General features: G+C 43.0%; 1 protein-coding gene across 2 annotated transcripts in view; it reads right to left on the bottom strand.

Moving 5' to 3' along the window:
- Positions 1-23,878, bottom strand: part of RORA (RAR related orphan receptor A) — a 740,258-nt gene that overhangs the window by 355,739 nt on the left and 360,641 nt on the right. The gene's annotated exons all lie outside the window — the stretch shown is intronic.

Below are 23,878 nucleotides of genomic sequence, written 5' to 3'. Positions count from 1 at the left end.
CTCTCTTTCCACCCTTCTTGTTCACCCACCACACCCCTCACGAAACTCCATTCCTAAGGTAATTCTCCAAATGTCTGAACCCAAGATCTACTCAGCCAGGAAGCTGGGTTCTGCCTCTCTCTCTCCCCCTGCTGTTCTGCTGCAAGGCAATGGAAGAAGGAACAACCTCACTGGGCCACTTGGTGATTTGTTTTTTCCTTGCTCAAAGCACAAACATGCACAAATCTCGGAGTCCCCATGCTAAGAAGAGACGCTCCCTGGTCAGTCTCCTCCACTCTAACTTCCTAAAAATTAAAGTCAAGGCAGAATCAGACAGGGTAGAAGGGAGAAAAGGCCTCTTAGTAGCCATAAAGTCCAGGTCCTTCATTTTACAGGTGAGGACATTGGAGCCTGGAGAGAAATAACTTGTCCAAGGTCATTCAGTATGAGAGTGGTAGAGCCCACACGGTCCCCAAGGCCCTTTCTCCCAGGCGTAGAGCTCTTTCTCTCTCCCTGTGATGTGGCTGCTGAAGCCACACAAACCAACTATTCCTGTTACACATGTCATGGTCAAATGTCCGCTAGCTGCCCAAAGGCCAGATGAGATACAAGAGCAATTCTTCCCACGACTTTACAGTTGTCAAGAGGGGTCAAGGACGCTTTCAAGATTCACACTCTGACCGTGGCAAGCCGGGTTCTCGGAGGGTTAAATGACTGATGAAAAGAAAGCCAAAGGCCGAGTCAGAACCAGGGACAGAACGGCTGGCACAGCCCTGTCTTGCTGGGGAAGGCAAAGTTCTCCATTTTGGCAAGGTCCATGAATGTCTCTTTTTGCTTTTCCTGGGTCTCTGGTGCACTTGTTGGATTGAATCTTAAAGCATACCCTGAATGCTAAACATCTCAGGATAATGCACAAAGTCCTTCCTCAGCTGGGCTGACCCATCTTTCTACAGCCTCACCCTGATATACCTACTCTGCTCAGGGCACAGGAAACATAGCCCACACTTTCACATCTTCATTTACTTTTTTTTGGTATTCTCTCCACCAGGAATATCTTCCCCTCTTCAACTGGCAAACCTGCACTTGACTTTGAGGATGGAGTTGAAATGCCTGCTCCTTTTCATAGCCTCCTCTGGCCCTTCTCTCCTAGTCCCCTCACTTGTCTTCCCAGAGAACTCTGTTCCTGGCACCTCTCTGCCCTTCCTGAGTTGAATTCCAGCTATTTGTTAACATGTTTTCTCCTATGGCTGTCCTGAGGCTCTCTCAAGGACAGTGACTCAGTCATATTCATCTTTGTACTCTGGGTTGTCAGCTCAGTTACTGGGACATAGAGGGAACAAAAGAATTACTACTTTAAACTACACAGAAATGCATCTACTTAAGGAAAACTTTGCTCCAAGTTCCCAAACGGAAAAGCCAATGAAGGAGTTATTGTTGTTGTTGTTGTTGTTTTTTGCCCCTAAGAGTATAGCAAAGGCCCCCGACCAGCCAGTTTTCATTCTGAATCGTAAAGTGTCATTTTACAAGCTGCTGCCATGAGCAAACCTCCACGCATGTCGAATGCACACTTGTGTGCATGCATGCACACACAGGAGCTAGAAGGAGCTGGTTGCTCTACGGCAAGAAGCAGCAAAGAAGATAAGATCACCATAATGCAAAGGAAGGTAAGCCACGTGATGATGTGGGTAACCCCAGGCACAGATGACACCCTCAGCGAGGCCCAGCTTAAATCTAACCACATCATCTTTTCATGAAATAGACATGAAAAAGTAAGACTAAGACAATTTAAAAAAAGGTGGTTTAATGCCTTCTTGCCTCGATGGTATCAAAGCTATTGGCTCCAGGGCTACACTTGGGGAAATAATTCTCTGAGATAAGGAGATGAACTATCTGCTCAAAAGAATGTGCAGGAAGCCAAGGTAACTGGGCAACACATAATGAAACGGTTTGTGGCCAATGAGCCATCTAAACAAAAGTATCCCTGGGAGGCATCAGTTGTGTAAGCGAAGGAAACCAAACCCACCCTTCTTTCAAAGTGAAGACTTTGTGGGTGCCAGTGTGTGTGTGTGTGTGTGTCCTCACTAAATATTATAGTTAAAGTGAAATTCACAGCTCCTCCAGCTGTGGCTGACACTGGTATAAAATGAAAAGGTTGAGAATGTGAGACAAGTTGTCATACAGCAAGCTTGAAGTGCCTTTCCGGGTGGCACTGCCTGCTATGTGAAGGCTCATTTGCTGAATGACCATCACTACATTAACACAAATTGAGATCTCAGCATTGATTTGTCGGTGTGTGTCCCAGAAAGAGACATTGCATTTCAGCATCACGGTGTTCTGAAGTAGTTAGGTTCTGAATTCTCTGAGCCACAGACGATGGTATGTTTCTCCTCTCTGAAGCTCTGCTAATGCCTCATCCCTATTTCCCTGAAATATGGTTTCCCCCATCAGTTTTCAACCTTTCGTTTCCCCAAGCAATCTTCTGATGATTCTTTAAGGTCCCCAGATCCACAGAATGTGACAGCTGGGATGAGCTTCCGGGGATGTCGACTGCAAGCTTTATAGGCTCTAAAACTTGCTACTGAATCTCAGCTCTGGCATTAGTCGGTGTTCTTTGATTTCAGGTAAGTCACACAACCTAAATCTCAGCTTTCTCATCTATAAATTGGGACTAACAGAACCCATCTTCTAGTTGAGTTTGCTTTAGAAATATATGAGTTAATTCACATAAAGTACTTAGCACAATTATACACCTCAGTATGTGAAGCTATTTTTTTGTTTGTTTATTTGAGACGGAATCTCGCTCTGTCGCCCAGGCTGGAGTGCAGTGGTGCGATCTGGGCTCACTGCAAGCTCCGCCTCCCGGGTTCACACCATTCTCCTGCCTCAGCTTCCCGAGTAGCTGGGACTACAGGTGCCTGCCACCACACCCAGCTAATTTTTGTATTTTTAGTAGAGACGGGGTTTCACTGTGTTAGCCAGGATGGTCTCAATCTCCTGACCTCATGATCCGCTCCCCTCGGGCTTCCAAAGTGCTGGGATTACAGGCGTGAGCCACAGCGCCCAGCTGAGAAGCTATTTTTATTACCACCACCAGCATGATCCCTTCAGACCCTCTTAATCTTGAGGTCCAGAGAGATAAAGTAACTTGTCCTAGGGAAATGAATCTTGGTTGAGACAATAGCTATTGTCTCCGCTATACAATGATTAAACCAAAGATAGCAGCAATCATAAGTGGCTGGCAGGGCTCAGGTCTACTCGCTTCCAGGTCAGAACCACATTGATGCCCATACTGTGATTTATCATTGCATACTTATTTTTTTCAGAGTGTAGCACTTGATAGGTACTGTATAAATATTTATTAATCAGCTGATTGCAAAGATCACTGCTGATTTTCAAAGCAACAGGTTTCTCTATCATAACTGCCTCTCCTCCACACTATCACGTCCTTATAATTTCAGAAAACTCATCTAGGAAGGACTCATACTAATGTGTTATCAGAGGGAAACATCCACCCCTTTTTGGAATGCAGACATAGATTGCTCCAGATTTCAGGAACACTAATTAGAGCCGCTGGTAATTTGACTGAAGCGCTAAAGCCCCAGAGCACTCACAGAAGGCACCTTTGTACTCATACATTAGAGCTTTTGTCACTACATATCAAAAATGGTCAAGCTGCCTTTTGATGGTACCCACAGGCTGGATGACAGGGTGAAGGTGCCAGCCTACCAAATCCATCATTGGAAAGAAACTCGGGGCCAGCCCAACTCCTAAAAGCTAAGTATGTTGCACAGATTGCTGGTTCTAAATAGGATATTCTAATAAACATTGCTATTATTTTTATTGTCTTGTGCAGTATTGAATACGCTTCTCATACACTAGACTTTATGCAAAACCACCATGACCTAAATGTTTAATTCAGATCTTTATTTTCTGTTTCATAACCCCTTTTAATTCACTGTAAAAATCTAAATGGATATACTTGATGTTCTTTTGGTACTAAGCTTTTTGGGCTATACTTTTATGGTTAATATCAGGATCACAGCAAGAGCTCAAGAGAGCATGGGTATAACTTAAAAGTGCTTGGAATATACTTCTTGTCCTAGCAATTAATACCCTCTCATTGCTTCATTGAATTTTTCCTCTTCTTAACCTCTGCCCTTGTTTTCAGTAATACTGGTATAATGAGTTGAATAAATGTCCCTATCTATAAAGAAACGGGAAAAAAAATCTGGCTTTGGCTGAAACTCCCTTGAGGATAAAAGGTATAAGGGTGAATGCAGAGGTGAACTTAGATATCTATGAAATAAACAGAGACGGTGTTTCTCTGAGGTTGCAGCCAGGCAAGAGTCTAATCAGAGTCTGTGGCTGAACCTCATCAGCTTCACCAGAGGACACATCCTTTCTAGAATTTCCTGTTCCATTCCCTATTTCCTGTGGCCTACTCAGAACCTCTGGACTTGGGGATGGCTGATGGGAGTGACAGGTGGCCCATATGTTCTGTGACATTGCACTGTTCATTGCTTTTCTGAACACCGCCTGAGTAGACTTTGCACAGGATTCTGAGAACAGTGCCTAGACATGTACTATCCAAAAGTAGCCACCAACCATATGTGGCTGTCGAGCACTTGAAATATGGCCAGTCCAAATTGAGGTATGCTTTATGCATAAAACCCACACTAGATATTGAAGATGTGGTACAAAAATGAATATAAAATATCTTATTAATAAGTTTTCTATATTGATGCCACGTTGAAATGATAATACTTTGGATATATTGAGTTAAGAGAAAATCTTTTATTAAGATTAATTTCAGCTGTTTCATTTTACTTCTTAACACGTGGCTACTAGAACATCTAAACTGACAAATTTGATTACATTGTATTTCTACCAGACAGCACTGCTCTAGACAACTGCCAGAGAAACTGTCTTCATCCATGTACAAGTTAGCCCAGTGAGAACACAACTCCCTAGCCCTCTGCCCACGTTCCGCTGCACTCAGAATGAAATCTGTGCTCCTCCTCTGGCTCCCGCAATGGGGAGGGACCTGGGCCCTGCCTCCCCCTCCAGCCTCCCCTTGCTGCTCACTTCGATCATGCTGGCATTTTCCTCAGAATCTGCAGGCTTGTGCCAGGTCCAGGATCTTTGCAGCCTGTCCCCCTCATCTGTTTTTGTCGTGTGGGTCTCCTCTCAAGTGCCACCTCCTGGGAGAAACCTTCCCTCACCTCCTGTGGTAGGAAGAATAATGCTCCCAAAGATGTCACCTCCTAATCCCTGGAACCTGTGAATATGCTACCTTACACGGCGAAAGAGACTCAAATGAGGAAGAATTTTGAGATGGAGAGATGATCCTGGGTTATCCATGTGGGCCCCATATGATCACAAGAGTCCCCATAAGGGAAAAAGAGGGAGGAAGGGAAGTCAGAGTCAGAGAGGGAGGTGTGATGACAGAAGCAGAAATTGGAGAGATGCAGGGCCATGAGCCAAGGAATGCAGGCAGCTTCCAGGAGCTAGAAAAGCCCAAGATACGATTCTTCCCCGAAGCCTTCAGAAGGAATGCAGGCCTCCAACTTGTGTTAGTCCATTCTCACATTGCTACAAAGAACTACCTGAGACTGGGTAATTTACAAAGAAAGGAGGTTTAATTGGCTCATGGTTCCATAAGCTGTACATGAAGCATGGCTGGGGAGGCCTCAGGAAACTTACGATCATGGCAACAGGTGAAGGGGAAGCAGGTATGTCTTACATGGTGGAGCATGAGAGAGAGAGAGCGAAGGGGGAGATGCCACACACTTTTAAACAACCAGATCTCATGAGAACTCACTCACTATCATGAGAATAGCAAGGGGGAAATCCACTCATAATCTATTCACCTCCCACAAGGCCCCTCCTTCAACACTGGGGGTTATCATTCAGCATGAGATTTGGACCGGGACATAAATCCAAACCATATCACAACCCATTTTAGATTTGTTACCTCTAGGACCATGACAGAATACATTCATATTGTTTTAAGCCAAAACATTTGTGGTTATTTGGGTTATTTGTTACAGCAGCAATAGGAAATCAATATCCTTCCCAATCTGAGACTGCGCCCCACCCATGCCCCAGCTCCTCTGTTCCATCCTTCTAGGTTCTTCTTTTTGTATCCTTTGCTGCTATCAGACAGTTTCTAATTTCTTTGTGGATTCGTTTACTTGTTTATTTTCTGTCTCTTCTGACTAGAATGTGAGCTCCCCTAGGGCAGAGACTTCCTATGTTATGATTACCTCTGAGTACTCTTGCCTTTGAACTAATGCCTGACACATAGCAAATGCTCACTGGTATAAATAAATGGTTGAATGAAGAAAGGAATGACAGACAATTAGCTATTTGAAACATTCACTTATAGCCAATTGGATATCATCTGAAAACTTTTAGGGAAAAAGTACACCCCAAATATTAATAGATGAAATGGACAACATTGACAGATACAGATACCGGACAATACTCGCTATTTACGAGGTACCATGATGATGCTGTGGAGATACAAATAATTTGGTGATCCTCCTACAGTCTCATTCTGCCTGTTCACATGTTTAGGGTCGATATAACATGCAGCTCCTCCAGCCCAAAGATGAGCCAGCAAGGGAACTTAGAACAACCCTCTTTGGAACAGTTCTCAAAGTATCCCTCCCTGAAATTCCCCTCCTCATCCATGACTCATCCCCTCTAATTTGCAGGCATGGGAGGTTTGATTCTGAGGATCTTAAGGTAGTGTTTAAGATGCTGGTGTGATGTTTAAGCGGGGGGTCGGATGGTATCCGATTCCAATCCTGACTCCACATGACTCCTGGGGAGGTTACTTGACCTCTCTAGACTTTGGGTTCCTCATCTCTAAAATGGGGATAATAATGATATCCTCCTGAGAGGGTTTGGAGTGGATTATATGATGCCTAAGAGACACCCTCTCCTGTGCCTGGTGCATTGTAAGTGCCCAATTCGTGTGCACAATGATGGTGATGATCATGTTTTCCCCTTCTTAAGGTGTGGCCAGACAGAGCAGAGCTGGTTTCCAGCAAGCCCCTTTCCCATCCATAGTCACCTGCCCATCAACTTGCTCTGAGCAGGGAGCCCTGTAGACACCTGGTCCAGCATCCTCCCAGCCCATGTCTTCCCTGCTGATCACTTTAAGAGCTTGCATTCTTCTGTGTTCAGGGTGAGATGTTTTCCTTGCTTTGGGCATGTTTCAATGAAAGACAAGGATAAGGCCATTATGTGAACACAGGGACAACAATGAAAACAAGACTGCTTTCTGAAAATCACCAAAAAGCCTTATTTTGCCTGAATGGCCATTATTTTCATTCTTTTTCCCCCACAGAAAGCACCGGAGCACATTTCATTCAGTCTGTTGCTGAGTGAGTGGGTGTGAAGATGCAGTACAAACAAAAGTGGTAACATATTGCTGTTGTCAGGACTCTTGTTAAGCACTTTGTGAGGTGGACCAAGCTTCCCTGCTAGCACCACTGCTTGAGTCATCAGGAGCAACAATGTACGTATACACACATAAATAGAAAAACCCTCCATAATCCTTGACATGGCTACACGGCAATTTACGAGGAGGAGCTGGATTTCAAAAGTCTGCAGAACATAAAAGCACAATTTTCTTCTAAGATGACAGCACCTTGTCGGCCCCTTCCACAATCTTATGTGTGGATCCTGCCGCCTTGGAGATGCAGTTCCTCCTGTGCAAGAAGGCAAAACTGCTCCATTCCTCTGACACATTAGAGCCCCTGGGTGTGAGCGTGAAAGGCCTCAACGGGGTTGCGTGTGTTGGCAGCCAGGTGCCTGGAGAGTGGGGAGGACATGTGAGGTCCCAGGGTGCTGGGGTGTTCTAGATCCCAGGCTATCCAAATCATACCACTCAAAGTAGGAGAAAACCTGCTATCTCCTACTCTGAGTTTGCTGAAAATAAAAAAGCAATTTTGAATAGGGGAAGGAGGTAAATCTTGGCACTTGCTTCCTTTTGCCATGTAAATCTTGGCATTTACCATAAACTGTCCTTTCTTAAAGACAATTCTGTGGCTTTGGTTTATGGCAATATATGTGTGTGTGTGTGTGTGTGTGTGTGTGTGTGTGTGAGTGGGTGGGTGAGAGAGAGATTTTTTTTTTTCCCCACAATAGTTTTCTTCCTCCAGCCTTTGTCAAAAAGCTTATTCTACCAATGATGTTAAGTTCTGAGAACTTTTATTCTGGATCACTGGATGGTTCTGAGGAAGTAGGAAGTGTGTGCTGATAATGTCTCAGCTCCCTGAAGGGCAGGATTCCCTGGCCATGTTCCCCATCAAGTCTCCCAGGTACCCATGTGTGCCCACATTGTAAAGTATTTACTGAGTGAGCTGGGGAACAAGCAACACTATTGTGACTTTTTCCAATTTCACAATCCCTGACAGGCCCTGTCAGAGGGATCCCTGCCCCGATGGCACACCAGCTCTTGAACCTCAGTGGAGGGCCTGTCCCTATGTGATTCAGCCAGAAGAGCATCATGTTTAAGGACACCATCATGGGTGTTCTTACTGAATACCAACAATGTGTCTGGCGTGGTGGGGTGGGTGATACAAGGGTAAGGTAGTCCATGTTTGGAGGCTTAAAGGAGCTAACATCATACATGCTTTGAGCCTCTTCCCACCTTTCCCCAACCCATGTCCAGTAGTTGGCATCCTGCCTTGGTATGTGCCAGCTGCACAGCTGTGTGTGATGCTTGGCAAGTTTGTAATATTCACAGTGCATACAAGCTACAGTGCCGTGTCTATAAAGTGAGGATAACAACTCCTAAGTTGCAGGTTTGTTGTAAGGAGTAAATGAAACTATATACATAAAATACCTACCATAGGTCCTGGAACACAGTAGGTGCTTATGAAATTTTCATAGTCAGCTTCACTTTGATAAGTAGTGAAAAAAAGCTCTCTGAGGAAAGAAGATGAACACACAGAAAGCAACTTGGGAATATTTTATAGTTAGCAAATAATAAAGAAGTAAGTAGAATAAATAATGAGACCTTTAGAATAGGCTCAAGCTGTCTGCAGCCTGGAAGGGAAATGAAGGATGCGGGGTGAGTCTGCAGCAAACAATATCATCAAGGACAAAGACTGGAGATGGAGCTTGAAGAGATGGCCTAAATGGCTGTGGTTCCTCTTGGATGACAAGATTTCTGGTGCAATAAATAATGTCATTTGAAAAAAACAATTCAAGCGCTTGATTCATCTCATGGGATCATGGGAGTAAAGTGAATATGAGAAGGAAACATGGACTGGTCCAGGTGGGACAAAGGCCCTCTTCTGCTGACATTATCTCCCCCTGAAAGATTGACGGTAATATCCTTTGTGTCTGTTGTTGTAGCAATTAGTAATGACCCCCAGCTTGGCATTGAGAGCATTCCTTTATAACGAGAGCCAGCCAGACACAATCTCTCTGCTCAGAGTTCAGGGTAGAGGGGGAGAACCAGGCAGATCCACACGGTACATGCTTCCAATTAAAAATACAAACAGAGGCAAAGCAAAATGAATGTCACAGAAAAGAAAGTGCTGCCACCCACTCTTGGCCTAAAGGTCACTGTGCCACAGCCTTGGCCATTATCTGCAGCTGCAAAGGTCAGGGGTGCTGTCTGCATTGCTGGGGAGTATGTAGGCTTTCATAAGGCCTCAAAATGACTGTTGCTCTGACACCAAAATTAGTGATAAGCTCTCAGCAGAAGACGATAATAGAGAAATGGAGTGACTGTAACCTTTTCCGCCATCTCTCTTGTCGGTTCCATGAAGCAGAGTCACAAGGCATAAAACGAGAAGTTTCCACATTCTACAAAAGACTACAAGATTGCTGACTTAATTGGGTGCGTAACAAATGGCTATACCATTGCCAACAAGAAGACATCAAAGAGGAAGGAGAAAATAGCAATTAAAACATCTCACGACATCCCTTTGAATTTGGAAACTGGCTCCAGATATACCTGGACAGGTCTTGATACAAGTGCAGGGAGCTAGCCATGTGGTTCCATTAATATTCCTATCATTGTGGCCCAGCAGGGGCAACCATGCCACTAACTAATTTGCTGAATTTCAGGAGAATTTAAACATAGGAAGGACTGGAAGAACACTGGACTTGGAGTCAGATAGACCTGCACTCAAATCTCAATTGTTGTCCACATTTGATGGACAATATTATATAATCTTTTACCATCCTTATACCGTAATTCCACAATGTTTTCATCTGGAAATGGAATGACTTTAATACGTACTGCACAAGGTCCCAGTAAAGATTAAATGTGAGGGAAAAAACCAGAAAAGTTCTTAGTAAATGATCAGGTACAGCCGGATGTGGTGGCTTACTCCTGTAATCCCAGCACTCTGGGAGGCCAAGGCAGGTGGATCATGAGGTCAAGAGATCGAGACCATCCTGGCCAACATGGTGAAACCCCATCTCCACTAAAAATACAAAAATTAGCTGGGCATGGTGGTGCACATCTGTAGGCCCAGCTACTCTGGAGACTGAGACAGGAGAATCGCTTGAACCTAGGAGGCAGACATTGCAGTAAGCCAAGATTGCACCACTGCACTCCAGCCTGGCGACAGCGAGACTCCATCTCAAAAAATAATAATAATAAATAAAAATAAATGATCAGGTACAATACAAATACAAACACAGGTCGAATTCAAATACAAAAATAACTTGAATCATTATTATTATTAGCTAGTAATATTGTCCACTATGCCTGAGAAAATCTTTATTCCTGTCCACTCTGAGGTAATCTTGTTTTTCTGTATTTAGGCCATCCAGGGAGAAAAATTCTTGCTGTTGATGATAAATAGAATCTGCAAAATGCTACACGCAGAACTATTTCATTGGGTTGATACATAAAACACTAAAGGAAATAAACCAAGGCACACAGCACACACATGAACATATGGCTGAATGTGGCCTTTAGTAGGTATCAGTAACAAAATTAGCAACTTGTAGCACTTCAGCTAAGCTTCTTAGCAACAGAAATACATAAATAACAAATACTTATGATGATTATCCCTAAAAGTCACTGTAATATTAGCATGTGATATCGGTCCCTCCAAGTGTTCTCCAGCTCAAGGCAATTGGCATTTTTCAATTACTTAGGTAATAAAGCATTTGATGTTTAAACCTGCCAAATATTGAGCACGAGGCATGAATGATACTTTGGCAGTTTAAAGTATTGGCCTCCTTCCTTTCTAGAAGGAAATCAATCATTGAATCAGCACTACTCCAAAACTCAGAATCACCCAACATAGCAACGAGGGTTTTCCTTCTAAAGTTCTGCGCTGTCCCTGTTAAACAGGTCTGGAGAAGATGCTGGTAGTAATTTTGAGCATCGCACAGTAACTGAAAGGAGCTGACAGGCTCAGAGGCTGGGCAGAGCTTACGATCATGCTTGTCTGTGTGGCTGACCACATGGGGGATGCTCTTGGCACTGCTTGCTTTATTAGCCTGCATATAACTTCTTGGGAGACACAGCCAATTTGGTAAGATGTGGGAGAAATCTGTGCTTTAAAGTTTCCTGGAACACTGGATATCAAAGGAATGAGATGTCTCCTGGCCTTTCATGTTGCAAACTAGAGGGAGAGGCACAGCTTAGCAGAACAGCTAAAGCTTAGGATCAACTTTTACAGTAATATGGAAACCACATGACAGATTGTATAGGCGCCTGCATAACTTCTGACTCATTCCTCAGGTGCTTCTGTTCTCTATAGTTACACGGAGCCATGTTGGGGAGACAGGACCAGAGCAGTATTATTCCACTTGGTGAAACTGGTCATATTTAGTCATATACTTATGAGGGAGGACAATAGCAGAAGCAGAGGCAGTGTCTGACTTTGCTCTGCCTTTGTGCAGGTAAAATGTGACTCAGATCCCAGAGGGTGAATGTGTGGATCCTTACACTTTATTATTTATTCTCTTGCAATGTTTGCTTTTATTTATTTATTTATTTACTGAAACTAAGTCTCGCTCTGTCACCCAGGCTGGATTTTGCAGTGGCGCAATCTCAGCTCACTGCAGCCTCTGCCTCCCGGATTTAAGCAATTCTCCTGCCTCAGCCTCCTGAGTAGCTGCGATCACAGGCGCCCACCACCATGCCCGGCTAATTTTTGTATTTTTAGTAGAGATGGGGTTTCACCATGTTAGCCAGGCTGGTCTCGAACTCCTGACAATGTGATCCACCCACCCCGGCCTCCCAAAGTGCTGGGATTACAGGTGTGAGCCATCGCGCCCAGCCCTGTTTGCTTATTTTTTTAAAAAGCATTTATGCATTAAATTGAACTAACATTAAGTACAGTGTAGATTTCCAGGCTAACCTCATATAGTCTGAATCAGGAATTGTGATGGAAGGCCTGGGAATCTAAACTTTGAACAATCTCCAGGGATCCTTAAACCCACTCAAGTTAAATATGGTGGCCCTGCTGATCCATCCTCAACAACCACATCCCTGAACAGATCTGAAGATTATCCGTACCAACTGGGGAAACTGATGAAGTGGAGAAGGAAAAGTTAAAAGACAATGAAAAGAGCTCAGGTAAAACTATCTTCTTGGCATATTTGAGGCCACTATTAAGTGGCATAGTACATTTTGCTTCTAAAGGAGGAAACCATTCAGATGCCTTCCACAACTCAATATTTTCTTTTCCTCTCAACCCTCCCCCCAGTAATAACACTGAATAGAGTTCACCTTTCCAGGTCTCTTCCTGTCCAATCACTCACCTGTTAAGATTTAAAGTATGGTAGCGGATCTCCTGTTAAGATTTAAAGTACGGTAGAATCTCTTGGGGTGAAGAAATGAGATCCATCACTGATTTTAAAGAATCACTGACCTTTTTTTTTTTTCTTAGAACTAGAAGAGTCCTTAGATATTATCAAAATATTTACAAGACTGACCCAGCCATCCCATTACTGGGTATATACCCAAAGGACTATAAATCATGCTGCTATAAAGACACATGCACACGTATGTTTATTGCGGCACTATTCACAGTAGCAAAGACTTGGAACCAACCCAAATGTCCAACAACGATAGACTGGGTAAAGAAAATGTGGCACATATACACCATGGAATACTATGCAGCCATAAAAAATGATGAGTTCATGTCCTTTGTAGGGACATGGATGAAACTGGAAAACATCATTCTCAGTAAACTATCGCAAGGACAAAAAACCAAACACTGCATGTTCTCACTCATAGGTGGGAATTGAACAATGAGAACTCACGGACACAGGAAGGGGAACACCACACTCCGGGGACTGTTGTGGGGTGGGGGGAGGGGGGAGGGACAGCATTAGGAGATATACCTAATGCTAAATGACGAGTTAATGGGTGCAGCAAACCAACATGGCACATGGATACATATGTAACAAACCTGCACATTGTGCACACGTACCCTAAAACCTAAAGTATAATAATAAAATAAAATAATAAAAAAAGAAATTATAAATTATTCAAAAAGCTATTTGCAGCACTATATGTGAACACTGTGACATTACATACATTTTAAAATACATTTACAAAACATGTCTGTTTTTAAATGATTGTTGAATATAGTTTCACTAACCTCTTTTTTTTTTTTGAGACGGAGTCTCGCTCTGTCACCCAGGCTGGAGTGCAGTGGCGCGATCTCGGCTCACTGCAAGCTCCGCCTCCCGGGTTCACGCCATTCTCCTGCCTCAGCCTCTCCGAGTAGCTGGGACTACAGGCGCCCGCCACCACGCCCGGCTAATTTTTTGTATTTTTAGTGGAGATGGGGTTTCACCGTGGTCTCGATCTCCTGACCTCGCGATCCACCCACCTCGGCCTCCCAAAGTGCTGGGATTACAAGCGTGAGCCACCGCGCCCGGCCACTAACCTCATTTTTAAAAAAGAAACTTGAGAATGCAAAATAGTTAAATTACTTGCAGGAAATGTGAACTGTTTAGTCCTGCATATAGCAGCAATATACTTTATGTATAAAAGTACTTTCGTTATAGTGTACTAATTATATTTTGGTAGAAGGCAACAATAAAAAAGGAAGCCAATTAAAAAAAATACAAGACAAAGATAAGTCATCGATGCAAATGAATTAATACTTTTACAACTTGAAAAAAAAAGTATAACATTTTACATCATGCTTGTATCAAGGGGGAACAAGGAGTATTCTGTAGAGTGTGAATTCAGGTGACTCCTGGCAACTGCATGTTTAATTCAAATAGAGCAAGAGAGAAAGTGCTGCCTCTTTTCTGGACAGGGAACACTGCCTGAATGAGAAGAGTTTTAGCTGACATTTCAGAGGTGGAACCTGGACCGTCAGAAGCATGTGTTGGTAAGGACAGACAGGGAGAAGGAGTGCTATTCTGTGGACAAATTAATTAGGAGAAGGCTCAGAACAGACATTCACCAACTGGGTAAACCTTGAGTCTATCAAAAGAGGAAGGATGAGGAATAATGGGAGAATGTCTGAAAGACAAAGAAAACTCTTGTTCCTCATCTGTGCGTAGAACACTGGAAGGATAAGCACAGTGAAAGCCATCATTGCTTCATTCATTCCTCCACTCTTCATTCAATAAACGTCTAGTGGGAGAGCATCCAGGGATGAATGATATATAGTTGGCGCCTAAAAGGACCTTGCAGGCTTCTGGGCCAGGCAGAAAAATAATGAGACATTTTCATTATGTTGGGACAAGGGCTATGATGGATAGTTGAGGGGCACATGGGTGAAGTATAAATGCAGACAGAACATGTTAGGGAAAGCTTGCTAGATAACATGGCACTTCCCAGGGCTTGAAGAGAAACAATGAACAGAGATCTGAGCCCCAGGGGGAGCTACCCGGCAAGTCAAGTTCCCACGAAGAAGCCCGAGACTGAAATGATCTTTGCTCACGCACCCCAAATGGAAGTAAATGTATCAGATGTGAGTCTTTGCCCTCTCCACCTTGAACACCCTATCCACACAACACAACATGCCAGGCTTTGGAACGAAACCAGCAGTGCACACTCAGCCAAAGTGACTGATGTTGCTTTCCCGGTATTTGTAGCTGAAGGTATGCCTACTCGTTTCCAATACAAATAGAGGACCTCAGCTGGCATCAAGACGCAGCCTCAAAGCATCCAGCCAAGTAGAAGGCCTACCTGGCTGCCGCACACGCCCTGCAAAATGGCACACAGGTGCTATCACCCAGCTAGCAGCTTCAGTCGCGTAACCAACTGCAGAGTGTTGACAGCTGCAGTAAAACTCACTTGGAGTTCAACATAATTAAGCAAAATGACTAGCACTGAAGAGAAGCTGGCAACAAAGAACTTTGGTTTCTGAGGCAAAATTATAGGATCCCAGGATATTAGAGCTGGAAGGAGGTCTTACAGATCATAGCCAGCCACCTCCATTTCACAGACGAGAAAGTCAGGCCAAGAGAGGTGAACTGAAGGGCTGAGGATGATAGAAGAAGCTACATAGTATCAGGGTAAGAGTGAGGACTCTGTGATTGGTCACACTGGGATTTGCAACCCAAGTTTGGAACTCACTGACTTCAGGACAGCACCTTGGTATCTCTAAGCCTCAGTTTCCTTTTTGACGTTTGTGTTGCTATGAGGATTAATTGAAGGTTATTGCAGGGCCTGCTGCCCATGGCCAGTATATAATGTTGCTATGGAGAGTCAGAACACTGGGTCCATGGCCTTGCTTAACCACATATGAGCTGTGCTTCCCTGGGTCTCAGTTCTTGCACCTATGAAATGGAAATAAAGATGCTAGTACCTGCCCTAATTACTTGCCAGGATAGATGGAAGGCTTGTGGGTGAGAGCTGTGTACACTTCTAAGCAAGTTGTTGTTATTACTGTTCCTATTACGGCAAAAACATGTTCCGGGTCTTTCTATTGGTAAGTGGCAGGGCACATGCAGTGAAAAAAAAGGACCAGGGACATTTTCTCCCGGGCAACTGAGGGACTGCAATGTTTGGACTCACCCAGTATGGTTCAGAAGGTCTGATGGGTCAGCGAGGAGCTCAGGCGGGAGAAGAAATCTGCAGTGTATTCAATGCCACAGGGTCTCATTTCTGGGTGGGAGGGGCAGTGGGGATGGGGTGAAGCAGGGGTGGGCAGCAGGAAGGAGAGGAAAGAACCTGGGGAAATCAAACCACCTGCCTGGGTTTCACTCTGAGTTTTCAGATTCATTAAAAAGAAAGAAAATACACCAAAAAAAAAAAAAAAAGCACAAAGCAAAACCTCAGTTTGGTCAATCCACAAAAAATGAAAGACAGGGCTGCAAAAAGTGCTGAGAATGGGATTGCTCGACTTTTCACAGCTTCAGCTGGCTTACAATACCCTCAGCTTGGTGCTTCTCCCGAGTCCACATCTCAAACGCTCTAATTAGATTGTGCAGCCGAAAGAAGGCCTGGTGCCCTTGGAAATAAGTGATTGCTTACTTGCCACAGGAATGTTCTGTGCTTTCATAGCCTTCATCTTTTTTTTTTTTTTTTTTTTTTTTTCTTCCTGGGGCTTGGGAATGAACTGGGCAATTTCTTAGGTGTCTGCTCCACAGAAAGATCTTGAGCTTATGTTTGGTTTCTCTTTTTACCTAGGTTCTTGCCTCTGCCTGAAATACTCTTCGTCTGGCCTCCTTACTTGCTCACCTGCTCACCTCTAACACCCAGTTCAGGGCTCCCACAGGATCCATCCACCTAAATCCTAACCAGGGGTGCCTGTGGAATGGTTACTGTTTACCTGTCTTCCCACCAAGAGATGATCCCCTAAGGACAATGGCTTCATCGTCTTCATCTGTTCACCTTTGTGTTCCCTATATTTGGCATGGCGCTTTGCACCTGGGGCCTTGCAACTCAAAGTGTGGCTTATGGCTTAACAGCATCAGCCCCATCTGGGACCTTGGGACCTTGTGAGAAGTGCAGAGATCTCGCGATCCACCCCAGACTTACTGAATCTGAATTTTCTTTGCCTTTTTTTTTTTGAGACACGGTCTTGCTCTGTCATCCAGGCTGGAGTCCAGTGGCGCAATCATAGCTCATTGCAGTCTCTTGGTGGGACTGCCCAAGAGATTGTCCCATCTCAGCCTGGTGAGACTATAGCAACACCACACCCGGGTTTTTCTTTCTTTCTTTCTTTCTTTCTTTCTTTCTTTCTTTCTTTCTTTCTTTCTTTCTTTCTTTCTTTCCTTCTTTCTTTCTTTCTTTTCTTTTCTTTCCTTTCTTTCTTTTCTTTCTTTCCTTTCTTTCTTTCTCTTTCTTTCCTTTCTTTCTTTTCTTTCTGTCTTTCTTTCTTTCCTTTCTTTCTTTCTCTTTCTTTCTTTCCTTTCTTTCCTTTCTTTTTTTTTTTTTAGAGATGGGGGTCTCACTTTCTTGTCTAGGTTGTAAATTTTCAGTTTAACAAGTTTCCTATGTGATTTGTGGCCACACTGAAGACTCACCAGAACAGGGTGGGGTGGGGGATACTTAATCAATATTTGTGGAATTTACCCGATGAAATCCAGTTATTCTTGCTGAATTTCTCTCTCCTCCAGGAGGACGTAGCAAACGAGCTGAGGAAGGTGAATGCTGCAACCCTCTCTCCTCAGCCCTGCAGCCGATCCCTGACAGAAACTCCTTGAAGTTCAGTGGCCTCTTTCCATGCACCTACCAACTACACCTCCTACTTTCAAAGAAACCACAACCTGGACCTGGAACAGAACTGGACGTGCCAAAATGCCTGAGGACACTTCATCGAATGTGGCTGGCTTGATGGGAAGCTGGCATGACTAGAAATGTCAGGAGTCTTCCCTCTCGAGGTTTCAAGCTTTGTGTTTCTGATTCAATGGTCCGGATTGAGATCAGATGAGTCAAGTTCAGATAACCATCCAAACCTTTAGATGGGGCCTAAAACCAAATCTGTGTCCTCAAACCATTCCAAATGTGTTCATCACCGTTTTAGTTTACCATACCACCCAATCCAAGAGAGTGCAGTCATTTCTCTAATAGTAGATGCATAATTTTCTCATCAATGGAAAATCTAAGTGTATATCACAAGGTCAAAAGTTGCGAGAAACTTGACACCTTTGAGATTGTGCCAAACCTCAAGCTTTCAGTAATAAGGGCTCTCAGTCAAACCTTCTGAGGAGAATGAAGTGTATTTGACCCAACGTTTAGCATAAGCAAGCACGTACTATGCTGTCCCTTTACGATGGCTGAATTCTTGGCTAGACTATGAAGGAACACAACAGCCTAAGCAAAGCCTATATAAAACATCAACCCACGGTCATGGCCCAATGAGGTATAGAGATATTGTTGAAATCCAAGAAAGTGAAACAAAAGTCCTGAGCCTTATTGGTGAAATTCCCTTAATTGTGACACACTAAACAAGTAACAGTCATTAGTTCTAGTATCATGTAAGTACAACATTCTAAAATGTCTACTACAGATATCAAAAGCATTAATTCAATGTACACTTATTGAGCACCCACTGTGTGCTAGGGGAAGTGTTGGGTAATGGAGATTCACCATGGAACTTTCTTTTATTTTCCCTCACTGCCTTTCTCTTTTCAAATATTTAATGACCATCCACTGTGTCCCAGAAGTTGCCAGGCCTGGGGCAGGAGATTCTCTCTCCTTAAGCTCCCTGTGTCCCAGCTGGGAGTGATACATACATCAACCAATAAATAACATGGTGGTAAAAGTCCATTAATAATGATGTGCACACAGTCCTTAGGGGTATCCTTAACCATCATGCTCCAGCTTAGATCTCTGAAAATGACCTTTTGGCTATTACTGAGGATGTCAGCAATAAAACTGGATCCTAAAGAAACCATTCATGATGATATATCCTTATTGGAATTGAAAATGCATGAGGAAATCACATGTAGGTCCCAACTGATAAAGCATTATCCATCCATTAAGTCAGACAGGAGAGGTGGCTTAATGTCAATAACATATCTCAGAAAAAAAATGTGCTTATCTCTTCATTTTTGTAGATCAAATCCCACTAGAGGAGTTGGTTATGTTTGTAGACCCAACCACTTATGTTGATAAGGCAGTTTTCAAAGTGCTTTTATAAGTATTTGCTCTTTGGCTTCTCAGAGTAACCCTGGGGGTAGGTGGTGGCTCACCACAGTGTGGCATGGTTGTGATGAGGACTGCTATACCATGCTCTTCGTCAAGCAAACGGCAGACATTCACTCTCCACCTTTTTATAGATAGATTGATTGATTGATTGAGATGAGTCTCACTATGTTGCCCAGGCTGGTCTTGAACTCCTGGGCTTAAGTGATCTCCCTGCCTTAGCCTCACGAGTAGCTGAGACTACAGGTGTGAGCCACCATGCCTGGCTCATTCTTCATTTTAAAAGCATAATAAATACTCTTTAAAAATTCCAAGGAACTAGATGTCCCTTTAAACTGCCTTCCTTTTCATGTAATTTGACATTAAGTGTCCTGGTGTGTTAAGCTTGCCTCTATTTAAATGGCCCTGCAGAAGGCCACACCACTCAGGCTTAAGGGGACAGAAGGTACTCTGTCCTTGAAGCATCATGACACTAAAAGTTCATTAAGATCTCTATCCCAGCTATTACACTCCTAAGGTCACTGGGCTCTCCTCAGTAGGTATACTAAGCAGCAGCCTCAAAAAAGGTCCTCAGTTTTAGGATGCAAGGAAAATATTTCATGAAGGTGATCAACTTTAAGTTCAAATTATATTCACTCTAGATTTTATCATGGCTCCTGCCCATGAATATACCATCTTCCATTCACATCTAAGGCAACTAGTTCAGGGTGAGAGGAAATGGGCACTTTATGAACATCTGCTACATACAAATCTTTACCCACCTTTTTACTCCATTAGAATTTTTCTAACTCAGCGGACTCCCCATGATTCAAAGGAAGTCCTTGATTTTCACTCCTTCTCACAAGGTTGCCTCTTACAGGTAACAGTACCCTCTTGACTGCAAAGGTCAGGACAAAAGGATAAAGGAAAAAGCTAAGAGAATCTCAGAACTGTTTATGTGCTAAAATTCTTAGCTTAGATGTATAGATGGACAAGGAAAAGTGGGCAAGAGAAAGTAAAACTAAAATTTAGGCAAGGAAGCCAATTACCCAATAAGGAGGGAGCCTAGCATGAGAATATCAGACCAGCCTATCTCAGACCCATTGTCTTGTGGATCAAGGCACTGATGGAGGGCATTGTAGAAAAATGTTGAAAGCAATATGGCAGACACTACTGGATTGGCAAATTGCATCTGCTCCTACCAAAGGATCACACTCCCAGAAGCTAAAGGAAAGAAACGGAGAGTGGGAGGTGTATTTTGGGTAAAAAAGAAAAAGCGCTTGCATGAGTTTTCATGTTATTTCAGTGAAGTCATAATAGAACAGCTTCCCTTCCCAGAGCTTGCCCAGAACAGCTATTTAAAGGGGGAGTGAGAACTGCACAAGCTTTGACTAGATTCTGAGGTTAGAGCCTTAATTAGAGTCACAATTGTATTGTACATCTATTTGTGTAAGTGTTCAATTAGGAGTGTAATAGCTGGGACAGCGATCTTAATGAGCTTCTAGTGTCATGACGCTTCAAGACTGCCCTTTTTTGGTTGTTGTTATTATTAAGCTTTCATATAGGGACTTTTCCTCTCTGCTGTCCAACCGTGTGGTTCTCCCTTCAGGCAGGTTGAAATGCAAGACTGAGTCTTTGTATATCTAAACTTGGGCATTAAAAATGGGCTGTCTTCCCCTTATCATCTTCATGATTAGCTTGTAAACAGTTTCTTGGATCTATCCTGTCATCAACATAACCTCTAGGAATATTGGAATATGAGGGCCAATCTTTTACAATTGAGATAACTGAGATTCAGAAAGATGAAGTGAACTGCTGGACACAGCACAGATAGTGACAGAGCCTGGGCTTGCACATTAGTGTTCTCATCTTTCAGCAACAGAACAATCACAATGCCTGTACATGTCATAATAAGGTCATTCTAACACTACAATGTACACCAGTAGCCAAACTGGATCATTCATTTAAAAAAAAATTCATTCCCAAAGACATAGTTTTTGTGGTCTTAATAGGTATTTTACTTAATTTTTCTCTGCCTTTCACTACTTAGACTTGGGTACAATTAAAGATGATATTTATATTTTGTGTTATATAGAATGAACAGCACTCAAACACATTCTTAGTTAAGCAAACCTGGCCTATGAAAAGCTGTATTCATGAACCCTCACTGAATAAATGATGAGGATGGCTTTTTGTTTTGGCTTTAGAAAATGATTCTCTGCCTTAATTCCCTCACACGTAAAATAGGCATAATACTGCCATCTACCTTACAGGATTGTTGGGAAGATTAAATGAAGTAATGCAGTTAAATTGTTTAGTAGACTATTTGGCAGAGCTTCAAACTCAATCAATACTAGCTGCTTTTGTTCTTATTCTTTTCATTATCACAAAAGGGTGGCCAGGAGATTATGCATGCCAACTGTCAGAATCATTTTTTTTTTTTTTTGAGACAGAGTCTCGCTCTGTTGCCCAGGCTGGAGTGCAGTGGCACCATCTCAGCTCACTGCAACCTCTGCCTCCCAGGTTCAAGCAATTCTTCTTCCTCAGCTTCCCAAGGAGCTGAGACTACAGGCATGCGCCACCATGCCCAGCTAGTTTTTGTATTTTTAGTAGAGATGGAATTTCACCATATTGGCCAGGCTGGTCTTGAACTCCTGACCTCGTGATCTGCCTGCCACAGCCTCCCAAAGTGCTGGGATTATAGGCATGAGCCACCATGCCCAGCCCTCAGAATCATTCTTTATATTTTGTAGGAGGAGGCGGACAACTTGGGTGGCATGGTGGGGGTGGTTTAAGTGTTAATATTTTGAGATGATTAAAAAGGAGGAGAAAATGAATGTCAGAGCTTGTGAAAATGACTGTTGAAACAATTACTCTGTTATAAATTAATAATGCAATTAACTTATGATATGTTATTGAGTGCTTGAAGAGTGGATAGCCCTCAAACATTCTTTTTAAAACCCATTTATTGCCCAAGATAGACTTAAGGGTAGTGTCACATTTTGAAAAATGTTATTTTATTGGCCATAATTTTTCACAGTTCCGATGGGGACTTAGTGACAGCCCAACACAGCAAATGTCCTTCATGTTACCATCCTTTTTTTTTTTTCCTCTAAAGCTAAATTGTCCTGGGACCACTCCAAATGTGATTTATTTGTCCCAAGGCCAGTAGAAGGTTCCACGTAGGTGAAAATGGATGCTTGGCTAGTTGAAGAGAAATGGAAATGAGTTCTGCAAGCTGACTTACTCAGTGGAAATGGGTAAGTAACTCAGGAACATTATATCACTGTACATTCTGACTATAAGGAATTCTGGATAATTCATGTCCCTTATAGATACATATGAATTTACACATGATCTATCAGGAAGGAAGAAGACAGCAGCCCCATGAAGAGGGTGGGCATCTCAGCGCCAGGCCTTTGTGCTATGTGCTTTATTTACTCACTTAGTAATTGCAGTGGTCTAGTGAAGCTTTAGGTTCCAAAGTCACAGAGCACCAAGTAACACCACCACTGGGATTTGTTCCACATTTGATATTGCTAGTATTGTGGAGACTTTGTTTTACCTTGCTTCTTCGTTTGGGGAACAGTAGTAGCCACCCACTTTTATAAGAAAGTTGATGCTGTGAAGAGGAAATAAGACGCCAGAGAAATTCAAGGTAAAATTAATGAAGATATGTTTAGATCCTGGTTCTTCCATTGCCTGGTCCGACGTTCTTTCCACCACATTCCAGTCCCTAGGGATGAGGTAGAAAGAGAAAGATGTTTGATAGACCTGATAAACCCTGAACAGGGCTCCTTGACAGAGAACTTGGGTTCCAGTCTAGTCTGTGAATTTCACGACCTGAAACCTGGCTCTTTACTTCCTCACATCTGTTTCCTCATCTATCAAATGGAGAAGTTGGTCTAGAAGATCTCCAAGGTCCATTTCAGATCTAACATTCTATTATTCTATTATCTTTGTGCTCTGATAAGTAGAAGCATATAGCCCCGGGCTTATTAATATTAACTGGGGCAAACAAGTGAAATTAGTTTATGAAAATAGAGCTGTGGTTTTTGCTTGGAGTCAAATCTGCCTTATGAGACTCACTTTAAGCATTGGTAATGGGATTGCTGACGACTCCTTGGCCAGAACCTGAATGCCCTGCTGTTACACTTTCCAGGTGGTGCCAAGAGTGAGCATCCTCTGTAGACACATGAAACTGAGGCACCACACAGTTTAAGTGAAAGGAATAAATCAAATCAGTGACATTCAGCCTGACTCATCTTTCGTCTATCTTTTCTCAATGCTTGTTCAGTCCAGCTCAGTATGAAGGCCAACGCTTCCTGGAAACAGCCCCTTCCAGTCCCAGCCTGCAGTGAATGGGTTGCTTCACCCAACCACAGAGAGTTCCTACTCTCTACACTCATACCATTTATATTCTGGGACTCAGGCCTGTCCATATGTCTCAATATCTGAGAGCTATAATGAAGATCGTTGTGTCAGGGGCAATGCTTTATGCCTTTGTTCAGGGGTGAGATGGGATATTAAAATTTTTTGGCCTAGACAACTTATCTTCATTTATTTATATATTTTTACATGTGATATTTTGATACAAACATACAATATATAGTGGTCAAAGGGCAAAATGCATCACCCCAAGCATTTACCATTTTTCTGTGTTAGGAACATTCCATTTCTCTTTTAGTTATTTTGAAATAGACAATAAATTATTATTAACTATAGTTATCCTATTGTGCCAGTGATCATTAGATCCTATTCCTTCTATCTAACTGTATTTTTGTACTCGCTAACCATCTCCTCTTTATATCCACCTCCCCACTATTCTTCCCAGCCTCTGGTAGCCATTATTCTATTCTC

Source organism: Symphalangus syndactylus, chromosome 5 (assembly GCF_028878055.3).
Source record: "Symphalangus syndactylus isolate Jambi chromosome 5, NHGRI_mSymSyn1-v2.1_pri, whole genome shotgun sequence".
NCBI lineage: Eukaryota > Metazoa > Chordata > Mammalia > Primates > Hylobatidae > Symphalangus > Symphalangus syndactylus.
Note: the sequence above shows the minus strand (reverse complement) of the source record. Positions and strands in the feature narration are given on the sequence as shown.